This window comes from Eptatretus burgeri, chromosome 1, assembly GCF_056783735.1.
Source record: "Eptatretus burgeri isolate ZD-2024b chromosome 1, Ebu_testis_v1, whole genome shotgun sequence".
In the NCBI taxonomy this organism is placed as follows: Eukaryota; Metazoa; Chordata; class Myxini; order Myxiniformes; family Myxinidae; genus Eptatretus; species Eptatretus burgeri.
In genome coordinates this window covers 76,900,073-76,916,505 of record NC_140961.1, presented here as the reverse complement: position 1 = coordinate 76,916,505, position 16,433 = coordinate 76,900,073, and the positions used below count along the sequence as shown (strand labels likewise).

At 44.2% G+C, this 16,433-nt stretch overlaps 1 protein-coding gene and 1 long non-coding RNA gene across 2 annotated transcripts in view; both read right to left on the bottom strand.

Moving 5' to 3' along the window:
• The window catches only part of SYT1 (synaptotagmin 1), a 671,970-nt gene that overhangs the window by 482,326 nt on the left and 173,211 nt on the right, over positions 1 to 16,433 (bottom strand). The gene's annotated exons all lie outside the window — the stretch shown is intronic.
• The window catches only part of LOC147034791 (uncharacterized), a 57,438-nt gene that overhangs the window by 38,488 nt on the left and 2,517 nt on the right, over positions 1 to 16,433 (bottom strand). The window contains exon 2 of the long non-coding RNA XR_015060267.1: positions 10,871 to 10,922. This is a non-coding gene — a long non-coding RNA (uncharacterized LOC147034791). The remainder of the gene's footprint in view (positions 1 to 10,870; positions 10,923 to 16,433) is intronic.

Here is a 16,433-nt window from a genome sequence, read left to right as displayed (position 1 = left end):
AACCGAGCCGTGACCCCAGCTCGTCTCTTTCCCTGGCTGCGAGGTTCCTTGGAATACACCTGGGTTTTATTTTTGTCTGTGTGTGTCTGTGTGTGTGGCGCCATCTGCTAAGTACAACTGGATAAGTGTTTTCGATCATTGCATATCTCCTGTATATCCGCGATAAGCTTGCTCTGTGTCCTTCTTGCTGTAAATAAAACAATTGTAGAAATGTTCCCAGTTCGTTTCCGTCCTTTCTTTCATTCGTCCAGCATGGTTTCGATCTGAGTTTTCGCCGGGTCTTTGTTCCCGTTAATCTGCTCATCCGAGCCGGCACGGCTTTGGCAGTTCCGCTCGACTGCACCCGAACCAGAGTTGGTAGTCGGTAGATGGAACTCTACCTCAGTCAGTTGAGTGACCCGGTTCGAGCAAGACGTGCCGAGGGCGTGGTTCCCTGGTAGATGACACCGTGTGGTCAATTAGGAAAATTGGTTCTAGACAAAAAGACCCTACACTATGCGGTGGAGGTATTGGCGTCCAAGGTCGGTGAAGCGACCCGCCACCTCACGGAGTTATCTGTGAGCGACGGCCTACAATTCCGGGTGTCTGGTATCTTATCCGTCACTTCTTCCTTAACCGTCTTCATTGTGGTCCAAACACCTTTCACACTCCCTTTCAACTCGGTCATTTCCTCACGTACAGCACTGATCTCATCCGCCATTTTCTGGTCCACGTTTTGCATTTCCCTCTTAACCTTTGCCAGCTCCGCCTTCATTTCTTCCTGACCCACCTTCATTTGCGTTTGTAAGTGTATTCCCATGCTTTGCATATCCCCTTTCAATGCTTGCATATTCGCATCCATTTGGTTTATTAAATTTTGCATATTCCCATCCATGCGTTTTTCTATGTTTTGCAGATCTCCTTTCAGTTCGCCCTTCATTGGTGTTAGTATCTCCACCAACTGGCTCAAGTCAAATGGCCTCGGTGGAGTCGATCCGCCACGATCGGGCGTAGACCCGACAGGGATTGTTATGTTCTCTGTGGGGGAAATTTGATGCAGGGGGTCCCAAAGCATTGCCGCTGTTGCCACCAATGCTACCTCTGGGTTTGGCTGCAGGGAAAGATCTTCCTCACAGGTGTTGTCCTGAGCCACGGATTCCTTTATCATTATATCAGAACCCACCTGTACCAGTTCGTCTTGGTCCGCCATGGTTCGTACTGAGAATTATATAAAATTTGGATCTTGCTCTTAATTTTGGAGGGAAAGGGGGGGGGTTGCCAAGCACATCCCTGGTCCGAATCCCATAAATTTCTCTGTGAGAGCGGAGGGGTTCGAATCCCGCTCCTGACTACCAAAACTGTTGCGGGCTGGGGACTGGTGGTGAGAATCACTGCAAGGTGGGGGAAGTTACGTCGTCTCCCACCAGACTCCTGTAATTGTAGGCCGTCGCTCATGGATAACTCCGTGAGGCGGCGGGTAGCTTAACTGACCGTGGACGCCAATATCTCCATCGCGTAGCGTAGGGTCTTTTTGTCTAGAACCAATTTACCTAATTAACCACGCGGTGTCGTCTACCGGGGAACCACGCGCTCAGCACGTCTTGCTCGAACCGGGTCACTCTACCCACTGCAGTAGAGTTCCAACTACCGACTACCAACTCCGGTTCGGGTGCAGTCGAGCAGAACTGCCAAAGCCGTGCCGGCTACGATGAGCAGATTAACGGGAACAAAGACCCGGCTAAAACTCAGATCCGAACCATGCTGGACCAATGAAATAAAGGACGGAAACGAACTGGGAACATTTCTACAATTGTTTTATTTACAGCAAGAAGGACACAGAGCAAGCTTATCGTGGACATACAGGAGATTTACAATGATCGAAAACACTTATGCAGTTGTAGTTAGCAGACAGCGCCACACACACAGACACACACAGATGAAAATAAAACCCAGGTGAATTCCAAGGAACCTCGCAGCCAGGGAGAGAGACGACCTGGGGTCGCAGCTCGGCTGGGTACCTGCACGTTGGAGAGAGTGGCTGCTCCATGGTGCAGCACCTGCCAATGGTCGTGCAGCTCGGCCCGCAGTCACATGCGTGGGGCTCGTGTCCGCGGAGGAACTCGAGCGGAGCAGAGCGGAGTCCCAGGGCGGGGATTAGGGTCGCGGACAGGACCCAGCGAGAGACCCGGTCGAGGTTGGGTGTCCTCGGTCGTTATTGGAATAGACCAGACGGATCGCTCCACCAACGAAGAACGGCCATGCGCAACCACCCACAGACCAACGAAGAACGGCCATGCACCACCACCCACAGACTAGTGAAAAAACTCTCAGTCTGTCGATCCTCCTCGTACACCGAACTCAAGACTCCAGCAAAACTCCAACGAATGCCCCCAGCGAATGCATAACTGAACCAAGCCTTTTTACTGAACTCCAACGAACGCGCGTCTCAGAGAGTCCATTCGTAGTCCATCGACCTCCCTCAGCGGGGCGGGGCCTTGGTGAAAACTGACGTCACTGTCTGCCCTGATTGGACAGGGTGTCCATGGGTCCAGCCTTTCTGGGCGGAACTTCAGCTATGCCGAGAGCCCGCCCCCTCCACGCGTGACTGCACTGGCCAAAAAAAAGGTACCTCACAAAAATTTCGCCTCGGAAAGCGAGAAAAAGGTACTGAGGTTCAAATAAGAGGGGAAATAAAGATTTATTACCATAACTAAAAAAACATCGCAACGCACCCCTTTGATTTCCCACTACACACAAGGAGGGATTCTGTCTACACATATACTTAACGGCATAACTAACTTCGGGGCACCTGTATGTTTGAATGCATACGGTTCCTGGAACCGTAACAATATCTTTTATATTATGACATATTCGTGTTTGAAATTCATGGGTTTGACCCATTTTGTTTCAGAAAACCCGCAGACCCATTTTAGTATCGTCAAAACGCGTATTGGATGGAAAGTACGATCAATTTTAGAAAAGCAATGTTTCCCTTCCATTCCACTTCCAAGGATTTTCACAGAAGGATCGACACAGAATGATAGACCCGTAGCGAACTCAAGCCAATATGCAAGGTATCACTCTGATTTTCAGTTTCTCATTATTTTCGTTATTTTCGTTCATTTCTTCTCCTAATACCCCAAAATCATTTGGGATATTAGGACGACATGCAAGGATGTGTGAGATAATGAGCTTTCCCTCACTGGAGGCAACGTCACAACCCTACAGGATTCCACGCACAGTATCATTTCACTTCCGACCACGTCTAATAAATATATAAATAAAGAAATAAAATAAATCCCGCTTTTGATTCCTACCAACCAGTTTTTATCTCCTCCTACTTGCCCGTATGCTTTTGCACCCCACTGTATGGATATACAATTTAAAAACACCTGGGCCACAAGTGTGCCTCACTGGCTGGTTCTTCAGTCAAAGTCCTCAGGATCATCCCATTTCGGTCCTTGAACCTCGATACATTCCACTGAGGTGGGCCAGCAGACACATAAGGCTTCCACATGCAGCAACCACACATGGATACATGTGTACCACCACACCCGGTCAGTAAGAACACAAATCACAACAACAAAACAACTTCCTCTCCCAGAATCCACTGCCCCAGAAATATATGCCGGAGCAACCAACCAACAAACTAACCTCACAATAAAACAACAACCACACACAAAACCAACAACAAAAACAACACCAACAAACGACACTACACATCTCCAACAGAAAACCATACATATTTCATGATCAGTCATCACTCCTGTTTGGCAGAAGGAAGGAACCACCAAACAACCAAATGAAGAATAACTCAGAGTGACAACTTGGCGAAACAGAACAGCACTCGGTAGAGCACATACTTCCGCCAGGCTGAACAGTTTACATTGTGGAACCCATTGATAGGTCGGATCCAAATCCAGACCTGAACCAAAATCGAATTGGCTTGTACTTGTCACCTCACCAACTCATTCACCAAGTGTTGTCACAACTCATCCACAACTTTTTGAGATATCATGCTATACATTCTTTTTGGCCCTATCTCTCAATGTTGAAGAATCACGTAAAAAAAAAATCGTATCCGGATTCGAATCTTCACCAAAATTGAATCAATTTGTCCTTGTCATACACCCAATCTCTCCACAAAGTTTCTGTGGAATCCATCTACAACTTTTTGATGTATCATGCAATATCGCCTTTATATTAGCCACGTCTCTCAATGGTGAAGAATCAGTTAAAAATTAAATAATTCTCGTCTCCAGATTTGGATTTGGATCGTTATCAAAATCGAATCAAGACGTCGCGGTCACACACACAATGTGTCCACCAAGTTTCATTCGAATCCGTCCACAACTTTTTGAGATACCGTACTCTATATTAGTTCTTTAGCCCTATCTCTCAATGGTGAAGAATCAATTTAAAAAATCAGATCCGGATCCGGATTCGAATCTTCACCAAAATTAAGAGTTGCTGTACTGGGCTGGTCACATACGTACACAAAAAATTTCAGAGTGATTGCTTGAAAACTGTGGCCAAAAATCGTGTGACAAAGACAGACAGACAGACAGACTTGGCAAAAAAGTTTTTTTTTCACCAACTAACAATTAGCTTCACAACATACACTGTACTCAAAACACACAACCATACACAAAAAAACATGCTATTTCAATACATATTCCTTGCTCAGCAGAAGGAACCACCAAACAACAAACCTCAACCTACATCGTTTGACCTGCCTCCATTATAACTTCTACCGAATTCAGAGTGAGCAAGCCTTTTACCATGACCTGAGCCACTCTCTCACACATCTTCCTTCTTACCGTCTCACACGCTCCAAGTCAAGCAAGAAACACATAAAAGGAATCACAAAGATATCCTCCACATCCCACACTCAAATGGCTGAGAATAAACTCACCAACTGTTCTCCTGATACTCTGCCTCCTGCTCAGTATACTCTCCTCTCTTGATCTCACGGACATCCTCAATGTTCTCCTCCAAAAGAGCTGATAACTACCCAAAGATGACCCTGCGTTGTTGCCACTGACCAGATGACAATGTCATGCTGCAACTTTGTCATACAGATCTCTTCCGGTAATACCATTTGCTGCTTTCTGTGTGCCACCGGCTGCCAATTACAAGGATTTGGCAAACCTCTTCCCTTCACCCTCCTCCTTCCACCTCATTACCTGACCCTCTCTTAGAAACAGCACCTCTCGACAATCGGCCTCCTCCTCCTCCTCACTCTCCTCTACTCCCCATCAATTTCATCACCTCACACTGCATCGTCTCCACTACCACCACCAGCAATTAATTGTCCTGCCACCTATACCTTCCTGCTGCCAATGCAACTGAGCATGCACTTACTGCATGCTGCATCATTCCCCAACCTCCACACATGCATGGAAATGACATGAGGAAACATCATGAGGAAACAGGAATTGCAAGGGCATGAGGAGACATTGGAGAAATCAATCAACAAAAAGACAATGGACAAATCAGCACAAGAAGAGATTCAAAATGTAATTTCTTCACACCGTCGTGGTTACCTCCTAAGGCCAAAAAAAAAAAAATGTTGCATTGGCGTAACCCGCCCGACCCTAAAAATTCCGCCGACCCTACGTTTTTTTTTGGTTTTTTTTGCTATCGATTTCAAGTATCTTGTTGATTGCGATCGCGATCGCGATCGCGATCGCAAAAACCCGGAAGTGTTTCGGACAGAACCCGCCGACAAAAAGGGTGTTACTCGAGCCGGGGGAGATTTTGGGAGGGATTTATTAAGAAAAAAAAATAAATAATAAAAAAAAAAGATCCCGACCGACCTACCCTATTTTTCAGTGACCCGTTACGCCAATGCAACATTTTTTTTTGGCCTAATGTCACACACAGTTTTCAAGTTTTTTTTGCAGTTTAATCACTTCTTATTTAACGATTTTTTTCCATTAACACGCCTATCAGACAATTTAAACTTCTAGCTTCAGCATCCTTACTATCTAAGCAAGTTGTTCTGCTCATGAAAACAGTTTGGGAAATGAAAATTGGCTCTTTTCCCCAGTGCTGCCACCATTATAATATGCGAGCCCAAAACCTGTTAGTCACAGCTGTCTTTCATGCTTACAAAAGAAAACTCCCAGATATTAAAGCCTGGCACATTCTCACAGCTTACCCTGTCTAACCAACCGTTATAAGCATATCAAACTTGCATTTCCACGCAATCCAATATATACTACAGATGCACAATTATGATTATGTAGTTATAATTTTCAAGAAATATATTAATGAATAAACATTAACGAGTAATGAGCATTTTTATCATTAATTAAGGAAACTCTACCAACTAATTTGCTCGTTTCCCTGCTTCTTTTCTGCACTCCAACCTCTTATTATCTCTGCCACTGAAGGTGGATGGAGGTTATGTTTTCACCCATGGGTCTGTCTTTGTTTGTCTAGGTGTCTGTGAACAGGATATCTCAAAAAGTTGTGGACGGATTCAAACAAAATTTGGTGGAGAGATTGGATATGTGACAAGGATGAAATGATAAGATTTTGGTGACGATCCGGATCCGGATCCAGATCTGGAACCGAGAATTTAATTTTTTTTATTTTTTATTTTTTTATATTTAATTTAAGTGATTTTTCACCATTGAGAGATAGGACCAAAACTGACGTATAGCAGGATTTCTGAAGAGGTTGTGGATGGATTCGGATAAACTCGGTGGGCAGGTTGGGTATTTTACAAGGAAGAATTTATTCGATTTTGGTGAAGATCTGAATCCAGATCCGGATCTGAGAATTTTTAAAGTGATTTTTCACCATTGAGTGATAAGGCTAAAACAATATATATAGCAGGATATCTCAAAAAGTTATGGTCGGATTCAAACGAAACTTGGTGGATAAGTTGGTTCGGTGACCAGAGCAAGCTGATTAAATTTTGGTTCGTTTCCGAATCCAGATCCGGCCTATCAGTGGGATACAAAACGGAAACCAACCAGCCTGGCGGAGGTATGCACTCTGCCGAATGCCCTTCTATCTAGTCTTGTTCCTGTTTTTTTTTACTCTACGTAATCAAAATGGCTGACCCCCACCACTCGTCCCTGGGCTGTCTATAGCCAGTGCTGGAATATCAACCCAAATTTAAACAGTCCTCCTAGTGTTTCATTCATCAGAAGAACGTCAAGTCAAGCTGGATGTCCTGATGGCAAGTATTAGTAGGTAGATGTTCAAGATCCTCCAGTGTCTTTTGCAAAGAGGAGGCAAGCCATTACTGGCACCCTGAAAATGAAAAGATTCCTGCATACTCAATCATGTATCCTGCGTGTGGCTGTGCATATGTGTGTGCATGTGCCATCCTCCCCCCCCCCACCGCAACATCCACGACCTCCCCCTCATTTGCATTCCTTTACATCTTACCATCCTATACTTCTTCATGTCACTTTTTCTCTTCCATTAAAGACCTTTTTTCTTGTTGCTGTTTTTCATCATCTCACTTGTCAATGTTATCCTCTTTGCTCTATTCTCTTTTGCTTTCCATTTCAGGTTACCCATTGCTTTTTCACTTCCCTCGTTATTTTCATTAACTTGTAGCTCACTGCTCTACTTGTATTTTTCCATCAATATTTCTTGCCCTCCCTGTGTATTATTTAGTTTTCACGTAGATATCATGAGTGGGATTAGAAGTGCAATGTGTAGAGACTGAGTCTCGGGAGACCAGCCTGTTTGTGCACACAACCGATCATTGCGGAACGATCGGCGACTTGCGCGGGATCACACAGTGGACTGGAAATTACCCGATCGAAACAGTGATTATATGGAATGGTCGTGTTAAATATGCCACCGGCTTGCAGCGTTTGTAGGAAGATGGGAGGCATGCATGCATCCCCGGCCCAGGCAGGTGGCACGTTATTATTTTGATCGACCTTTCTACACTCAGTTGCAAACCTAGCTCTTGGTTTAAAAAACAAACAAAAACAATTGCAATATTGAAAAATAACTTTCAATGTATTGTTAGTCATCCCTAAAGAGATGGCTTATTGGTTTACCTGGTTTAAAGTTCTCATCTGAAGCGATGACTCATATTAACATAGGGAGTTCAGATTCAAACCCTAAATACGTACTGCACGTATTAATTTGTCCATTGCCTACTAATCTTGTAATCCGCATTTACAATACAATGATGTCTACCAACGTCCTTTTCCTGCACCATCAGCCTCAGATCAATGTTAAAAAATAACAAAAATCCCCCCAAAAATTAAAACCTTGTTTTTAGAATTAGAGAAGGGGTTAATAAAAAATAAATGGACTGATCTGTGCATACTGTGGATTTCTTGATGCTTCATCACCCCTGTGTATTCACACAAAATGGACGAGCCCAGAAATGGCGGAACACACAGCATTCCTTTTCTTTGACCTTGAAATATTCCTCAGTCCACAAGAAAGTGTTATTCATTCATTCTGTTCACGTATTCAATTGAACATTAATGCACCACGTGCTGATGGAGTTTTAGCAGTGAAAAGCCAAATTCATTTAAGCAAATGCTGCACAGAAAAGATCAGGAATACAAGTCTCAACGACCAAGACAAACATGGGCCTGGATGGTGACTTAGTGATAAGTAGCTCACACACAGCATCCCAATCTGCAAATACCAAGATAAAAACTCAAGAGTAGAAACATTCTCCTTGCAATGTCCCAGGAGCAGCCAATTAACCAAGCCATGCAAAATGGTATGGCAACGGTGAAACCAATCCCTACTGTTATATATCCACGTACAGGGGGTGGATGAGTGGGAAATGTGGAACTACTGGTGGTTAAATCTCACCGGATGCAGTGTGGTGAACATTGTGTGCAAGCTGTTCTCAATTTTCATCCTAGAAACTTTTCCCCAGTATGATACACTGCATCACCTTCTTGGCAAAGCATAATGGCAGTGGTACAAAAGGACACACCAGGAGTTTAGAAGTTGATTAGTCACACGAAGCTCAAACTATTAGCCCCAGTTTGCCACAAATCCATACCATAGTCTCTGAATATCAGAAAATCCTGTTAATACAATAACCAGATGCCTCGCTTTGTAATGCAAGACCTCCCTGTAATGATCAACCATTAAACTGGTGCGAGTCATTGCTCAACATGCACAAACATTGTCATGGCTTGCTGAGAGCTTTGATATCATCAAAATGTATTGTCACTGGCTCTTTGTACTACCTTCATGAAAATATTTTGAGCTGCCAGTTAACCTTCCAACCCTTACTCTCAGAATTGCTCAACCACAAAACTATTTCCCATCTCAATGTAAGTCCAACATTTATTGCTATTACCATTGAGCGTCGAGAGGGAAGTCGACAACGTGCCTGCTTCTGAATTGTCTCGTCTTAGTTTGATTCTGACTCAGGGTCAGATGCGACTAAATACTTCCCTTCTAGCTATGTGCCAGCAGAGGGGGGGGGAGGGGAGGGAGCAATGCATCTCAAAGTGTAGCATTATTATTATTGGGACAAAGCTGGTTGTCGAACCTGCACTGAGGTTTTGGACATAAAGACCTCATGGCATTTATTTTTAAATAGCAGTCCGAGGTGTGCCAGTACCCTGTTCAATTGCATCTATTTTGGACTTAGCCGTACAATTAACAGTACATCTCCATTATGTGAGAGTGGTGGGGTGTGGGTACAACACAGGCTTGATCAATGTTACTGAAATAGTAATTAGTCTAACCATCACCTGGACATTCTTAGCTTGGGACGCATATCAGCAGCATTGCAGTTACGGTGTATGCATGCTATCGGATAAAGTGCTCTGTCCCTTGTGAATTTTGATGGTCAGAGAGTATGGGCAGATACTGCATCAGTGCTGTTGTAATTACTCCATGCAATTCTAATTGCTCGTCCCTCAGTACAGAGTTGATGAGATGCAAGTGGAGGAATCAGCCGTTGCCTCAATCTACTGTGCACATGCGGACGTAGATTGCCTGACTGCATCCAGTGGAGTGTATACAAACGCTGTTGATCACTTTAGAAATGTCTAACGGAATCGCATTTCTGCTTGACCAACGTGCCTTGGAGACGGCTTGTCTCGGCAAGGAAATGGTTCACCCTGCTCGGTATAAGCTTCAATTTTGTTCATCATGCAGAGAATGCAATCCGCTTTTAGGAACACCTGCATTTTGTAAGCACGAGTTCACCACAATCATTGTTACAATTATTGGGGTATTACAGTTAGGCAAGAGAAAACGGAAGCCTTGTATTCAAGAAGAGTATTTGAATTGTCTGAGAAACTAGACACAATCAAGTCAAGCCATTCATGTTGTCTGGTTTGCTTCATTTTTCCAAATAGCACAATCTTGAAAGATTGCACCAAATGGCAGGAGGAAATGTATTCATTGTCTTTTCAAACTTTATGATTGCAGGAACAATAAGGACTGCTTTCCTCTTTAGAAGCCAATTTAGTGGCCAAATTTCAAACTGAGCTCTCCGTGCCGATTCAATACTTTTCAAAAGAAGAAAATAGCTCTGAACACCTAATAAGCTGAGTGCTGAAGGCGTGATGGAAATAGGCCTAAGGTAGAAGTTTATAACACAGCTACCGCTATGCACATGGAAGAACTCTCAAGTGACCGTCTTGCACAAGGACCTTACGGTTTTTCACTGAATCTTTCGGTCTTCTTCCCAAGATGCTCACAAAAACAATTTATGACCGATTCCCCTCTTAACAAAACAGACTGCTCAAAATCTGTGGTTCGAGCCTGAGGCAAGATCAGAGAACACCTTTTTCATTCTGCACCAAAGGTGCGAATCCCAAGCTTGCCATAATCAACATGAATGAAAAGACGAATACTCCATAGGATTCCATTTATCCTGATACCTCGTGAATCAAGATCGTAAAGGTAAAAGTAGCCTTACCAGAAGAAGGCGTTCAAGAAATGAATCAGACTTGACCGTGACTTGCAGGGACCTGAAAAATAATAATAAAAATAATAATAAATTATCATAATTGAACACAATGAAATTAATTTATCAAGGAAATTCTATTTTGATGTAAACTAGGGCATCAGTTTGAAATCAGTTTCATCAACATACACCAAGCAGTCTTCATGGTCTTTAGAGGAAAGTCTTAATACCTGGTAACAGTGTTCATCCTGGTGAGTTAACGAATATCCTTTTAAACTAGACAGTATAAAGGGCCATATAACGGGTATGTTATGGCCAAAAAGGTTCTAGATTCTTAAAAATATATCTTAACGAAGCTAAGCATTAATCCTGATATCAATAGTTGAACGTGAATGTATAATCAAATTAAATAATCGTGTGTATATGTCCTGCTGACTCCTCAGATCTGCTTGCATGGACAACAGATGGGAGGGTATATGGCAGTCACATAGACACATTCTGTTGGTCAGGATCCATGTGGCAATAACCCTTGTCACCTGTGTTCATTAATCTAGTAACATTTCAGGAGTTTTATTTGGGATCTTAATGAAATAGGAGTCTTTTTAGTACAATGGGCACAATGTCACGGACAACCATACTTCTCCCATTCCTACAATTCCTCTTTTCTTCTCGACGCTTCCTCATTTTTCTAAAACATCTTCAGATTTCTCCTCCACAACTTCCTAAACCTTCTCCGATGCAAGTAATATGTATAAATGCTACTATTTGGAATCTGTGCAAAAATATTTCAAGATGTTAAGAATGGAACATCTCAAGTCTTGTGTTTATATTTTTACATTTACATTGATCTAAGGCTCAAAGCAGGGCACATACATAAACCACATGAAGGAGAAAGACAAGAGTAGACATCATTGCACTTTGAGGTGAATTACCTGGACATTAACAGACAATGGACAAACACATAGCACATCGAATTTGAACTGGCGGGTTTCTGAAAATAATGAGGCATTAGTTCAGAATGGTAACATGCCAACCCAAGTTAAAGGTTTCAAAGCACTTTACACTTCAGCACTAATCCAGCTTCCACTAATCCCTCCCTCGCCACACATTAAAATTCTGTCAACGAAAGGTGACCTCTTTCCTCGAGAAAATTGTACAACTAGATAACAACGCAAAATGCGTTGACCTTGGTGGTGTCTGAAAAAAATTGTGAGAAACAGACAGAAATGGAGAAAGCAGCTGGTGCATCAAGCATTGGCACAGCAAACGGGTGTTGTGCAGTCTGTCTCTGGTGACACAAATCTATTTTCATGGATAATCATATTCAGAAATTAGGTGAGTAATGCATGATGCAGCAGGGTGAAGGCACAGCAATGAGACGCCAAATTGGTTCAAGGATCCAGTGTGACCCCATTTTTAGTGAAAAAATAAATTCAACTTCAATTTAACATTCATGTTATCCTAACCAAACATCAACACAAATGCCATTAACAAATACTACGCTACCTGATGTGCATGTGTCGTATCTTAGAATGAAAGACAATGTGAAGGTATCAAATAGTTATAACTGTGACAGGTTTTACATATTTGTACACAAAGTCCTGCAACTAAAGTGAGAAATAAAATCTTCAAATTTGGCCATTTCTCGAAAAAAAAATTTTATAATAATTATTTTTTAATTTTTCATTTCTTTTTTTGTGCGTTTGTGTTGGTTTGTTTGTTTTTGTGTGTGTGATAGCATTGTTAGGAACAGTCATGTGTGAAAAAACGAGGTGTGTGTGTGTGTGTGTGTGTGTGTGTGTGTGTGTGTGTGTGTGTGTGTGTGTGTGTGTGTGTGTGTGTGTGTGTGTGTGTGTGTGTGTGTGTTTTAAACCTCTGAGCTTCGTAAAAATCAGTAAAGCACAGTTTACATCCCGTAACAGCTAAAACTGCGTCTGCAAGCAGAGCAGTAATGTCTATCTCCTACACTAGAACATTGCATCTACTTTATTACCTCACCATCAAGGAGGTGGGTTTGTGGTCGTGCAGACAGAAAGCAGAGAGAAAGGGAGAACGATGATGTGGTGTGTCATCATGGTCAACTCTCACATGCGCAAAACTATGGTCGATGACTCCACGATCGTTCAGTTGTGACCTTTAATCCTCAGTCTTTAAAATAGCTATCCAGGAAGGAGGCGAAGCAGTATATATGCACTCATGGCAGTCAATGACATGATGTATTTATCGGGTCGGAAGAGCCATATTTTGGTGTGTGTGTGTGTGTGTGTGTGTGTGTGTGTGTGTGTGTGTGTGTGTGTGTGTGTGTGTGTGTGTGTGTGTGTGTGTGTGTGTGTACATATATATATATATATATATATATATATATATATATATATATATATATATATATCGTTGCGCTCTGAGTTGTGAGGAGAGAGCCAATGTGAAGTTTCTTGTCAAACTTGGCAAAACACCTTCAGAATCCTTTGCAATGCTGCAGCAAGTCTACAGGGAAGAAACAATGTCATGTACACGTGCATTTGAATGGCACAAGAGGTTCAAAGAGGGACGGGAGGAGGTTGAAGACGATCCACGGTCTGGAAGACCTTCAACGAGCAGAACGACGGACAACATCGAGCGTGTGAAGCAGATGGTGCGTGCAGATCGTCGACTCACGGTGCGGTTGATTGCTGAGGAACTTTCCATCAACAAGGACACTGTCTGAAGCATCATCACTGAAAATCTCGAAATGTGCAAGGTGTGCGCAAAGATGGTCCCCAAACTGTTGTCTGAGAACCAGAAACAACAAAGAGTCACTGTCTGTCAAGACATTATCGAGCGCCTTGAGGACGATCCAGACCTGCTCGGGAGAGTCATTACTGGTGATGTATGGTGGATATTCGAATACGATCCTCAGACCAAACAGAAGAGTCGTCAGTGGAAAATTCCGGCATCACCAAGACAAAAGAAAGCAAGGATGTTGAAGTTGAAGGTCAAGGTGATTCCCATCGCGTTTTTTGACATCAAGGGCATCGTCCACTTCGAGTTTCTACCACAGGGTCAAACAGTGAATCAATACATGTACAAGATCCTCCGGCGCCTCATGAGATCAGTCCGGACCTCGTACATAAATATATATACATATATATATATATATATATATATATATATATATATATATATATATACATATATATATATATACATATATATATATATATATAGTGTTGCGGTTGAGGAAATTCGCAAACCACCATTCAGGTCCCGTAGGTGAGATATCTCTGTAAGTACATGTGTAGTTAGCCCCAAACCCGTTGTTTATAGGGAATAAATGTGATTCATTCGGCTGCGACCCTTTGAGATAGCCATTTTTCTGTTCTGTCTTTATTTTGAACCAACCACGTCTCAACCGCCATCACACAACAACCACCAACCGCAATGCCGCTTCACAACAACAACAACGCCAACAGCCACGACCTTCACCTTCACAACTCGCTCCCGCAAACATCGCATCACCGCCATTCCAAACGTCGCCATGGCCATAAACCACCACAATAAACCCTCCACCACCTTCACCTCTCGTCCTTCTACCGCCATTCCCGCACCACTTGTCAGCACCGAGCGTCAGGCTGTCTTGGACTCGTACAAGGTGCGCGCCGAACCGCGAATGCAAAGTGCGGCCTTTCCGAGGAGAATTCGGATCAGGAATGATACACGCCCACTTCTGATCCGTCCAATCAGCAAGCGCAGGGCGGTTTGGCCCCGCCTCCAGGCGCGTCGGTGTAGAATCGCAATATGCAAATTCTAGGATCAGGGGAGACTCACGCCCCTTTTTCTCCGTCCAATAGGCGAGCATGGCTCCACCCCTGAGCTCGTTCTGATCCAGAAATTTGCATATGGGTTCTCCTGCCGGCCTATAAAGCGCTGAGCGTGGGGCGAATCTGGGAGTCAGTTTGGGAAGAGTCAGTTTTGGAGAGCAGAGTGTGGCAGCGGCAGAGTGTGGCAGCGGCAGAGTGTGGCAGCGGCAGAGTCAGTTCGGAAGAGTCAGTCAGTCTGGAAAGGTCAGAGAGCCGAGTGGAGCTCGCAGTCTGTCGGGGTTCGGAGTCTGTCGGGGAGCTGCAGAGAAAGGAAGCCTGGAGCTTGGAGCGGGGAGGGAGTCGGGAAGCGAGGGTGTACAGGTGGTTTTCTGCAGTCGGCTGAGGAGAATTGGGGAAGAGATCGAATAGCTCGGGTCTGAGGCAAGGAAGATGGCGGTCGGCGACGAGCTCGCAGTGGAGTCGCTCGTCGCGGGACCCAAGCAAGCCAGCTGTCCTCTTTCCCCAGAGCATCAACAATTCCCCCCTTTTTCCCCCCTGCGCTGAGATAGTGCGAAAAGGGGGGGCCCCGTTCCCACCCCACTCCAAGCAGTGCCAACGAAACCTGCGAAGGAGCGCGGAGTCGGGGCGCCGCCGCGCCGCCACATTTGCGGCTCATCACAAGACACGGGTAGGATCCACCCGGTCTTGCGGACCTGACCGCTCTTTCAGGTCCCGCGTAAATATTGGCCCACAGGCCCGTCTGCCCCCTTGTCTTTGAGGGTGGCCCTTTTCTTTTGCTTTTGAGTAAATGTGTTGTTGGCGCCGTCTGTAAAGTAAAACTGTGTAAGTGTTGCCGTGTGCTCGCGTAGTCGGTAGTAGATCTGCATTGTTGTGTTTCTTTTGTAGGATTTGCTGTTGGTGCATAATTGTTGTAATTGTATATGTGTGCTCTCCGTGTTCCGCGGAATAAATGTGCATTATGTTGAACTGTTTTCCCGTTTCGCTTCGTCTTTTCTTCAATTGAATCTCCATCTTGCTTCACGTAAAGGGTTGGTAGTGGGCTTAATACACCCGATAATTAATCGGAACCGTCGAGGCCGACGATAACACCGCTCGTTTATCCCGCTAGTACGGAATGGGTTGCTTAAGTAGCCCGTGTCCGGAGTCGACCTGCGGCGAAGTGCGATCGCCCGGTCTACCCTCCACGTGGGTACTTAGGTAGGTCGAATTTGGCGAACAACCCTATCCCACGCGGGGGGCCGATTGGAACGATCGTGGTGAGGCTGAAAGGCCCACCCGTGACTAGCTCCCGGCGTTAGTCCGAGAGGGTCATGACAGAATTGTCCGTCCGGTGGGCGACGTACCGCGATTCGAGTTACGTGGCCGTTCGCACGCCGGCGGGCGTGAATTCGCAACAATATATACATACATACATGCATACATACATACATACCTACATTGAGGGGAAATGTCCCCCCTCCATCCAGGATGCGGTTGCAATCGTCAATCATTGGCGAACTCTGCTCCAGCCAATGGGAGCTCGAGGTGAAGATGATGAGCCAACCAATGGGCGTTCAGATTAACCATGACTTCATTACGGTTGAACCAATCAGTGTCTACCTTAAAGAGACTTGCATTTATAAGCTCGCGCCTTCACTTCTTCCTTCACTTGCTGCGATCTTACCCTGAAGAATACAGCACGAAAAACTTTGGTCACTATTATGGCGTGTTTGTTTGCATCCATATTGAAGTTCTGTAGTACCAAACATCTGTTTATAATATATATATATATATATATA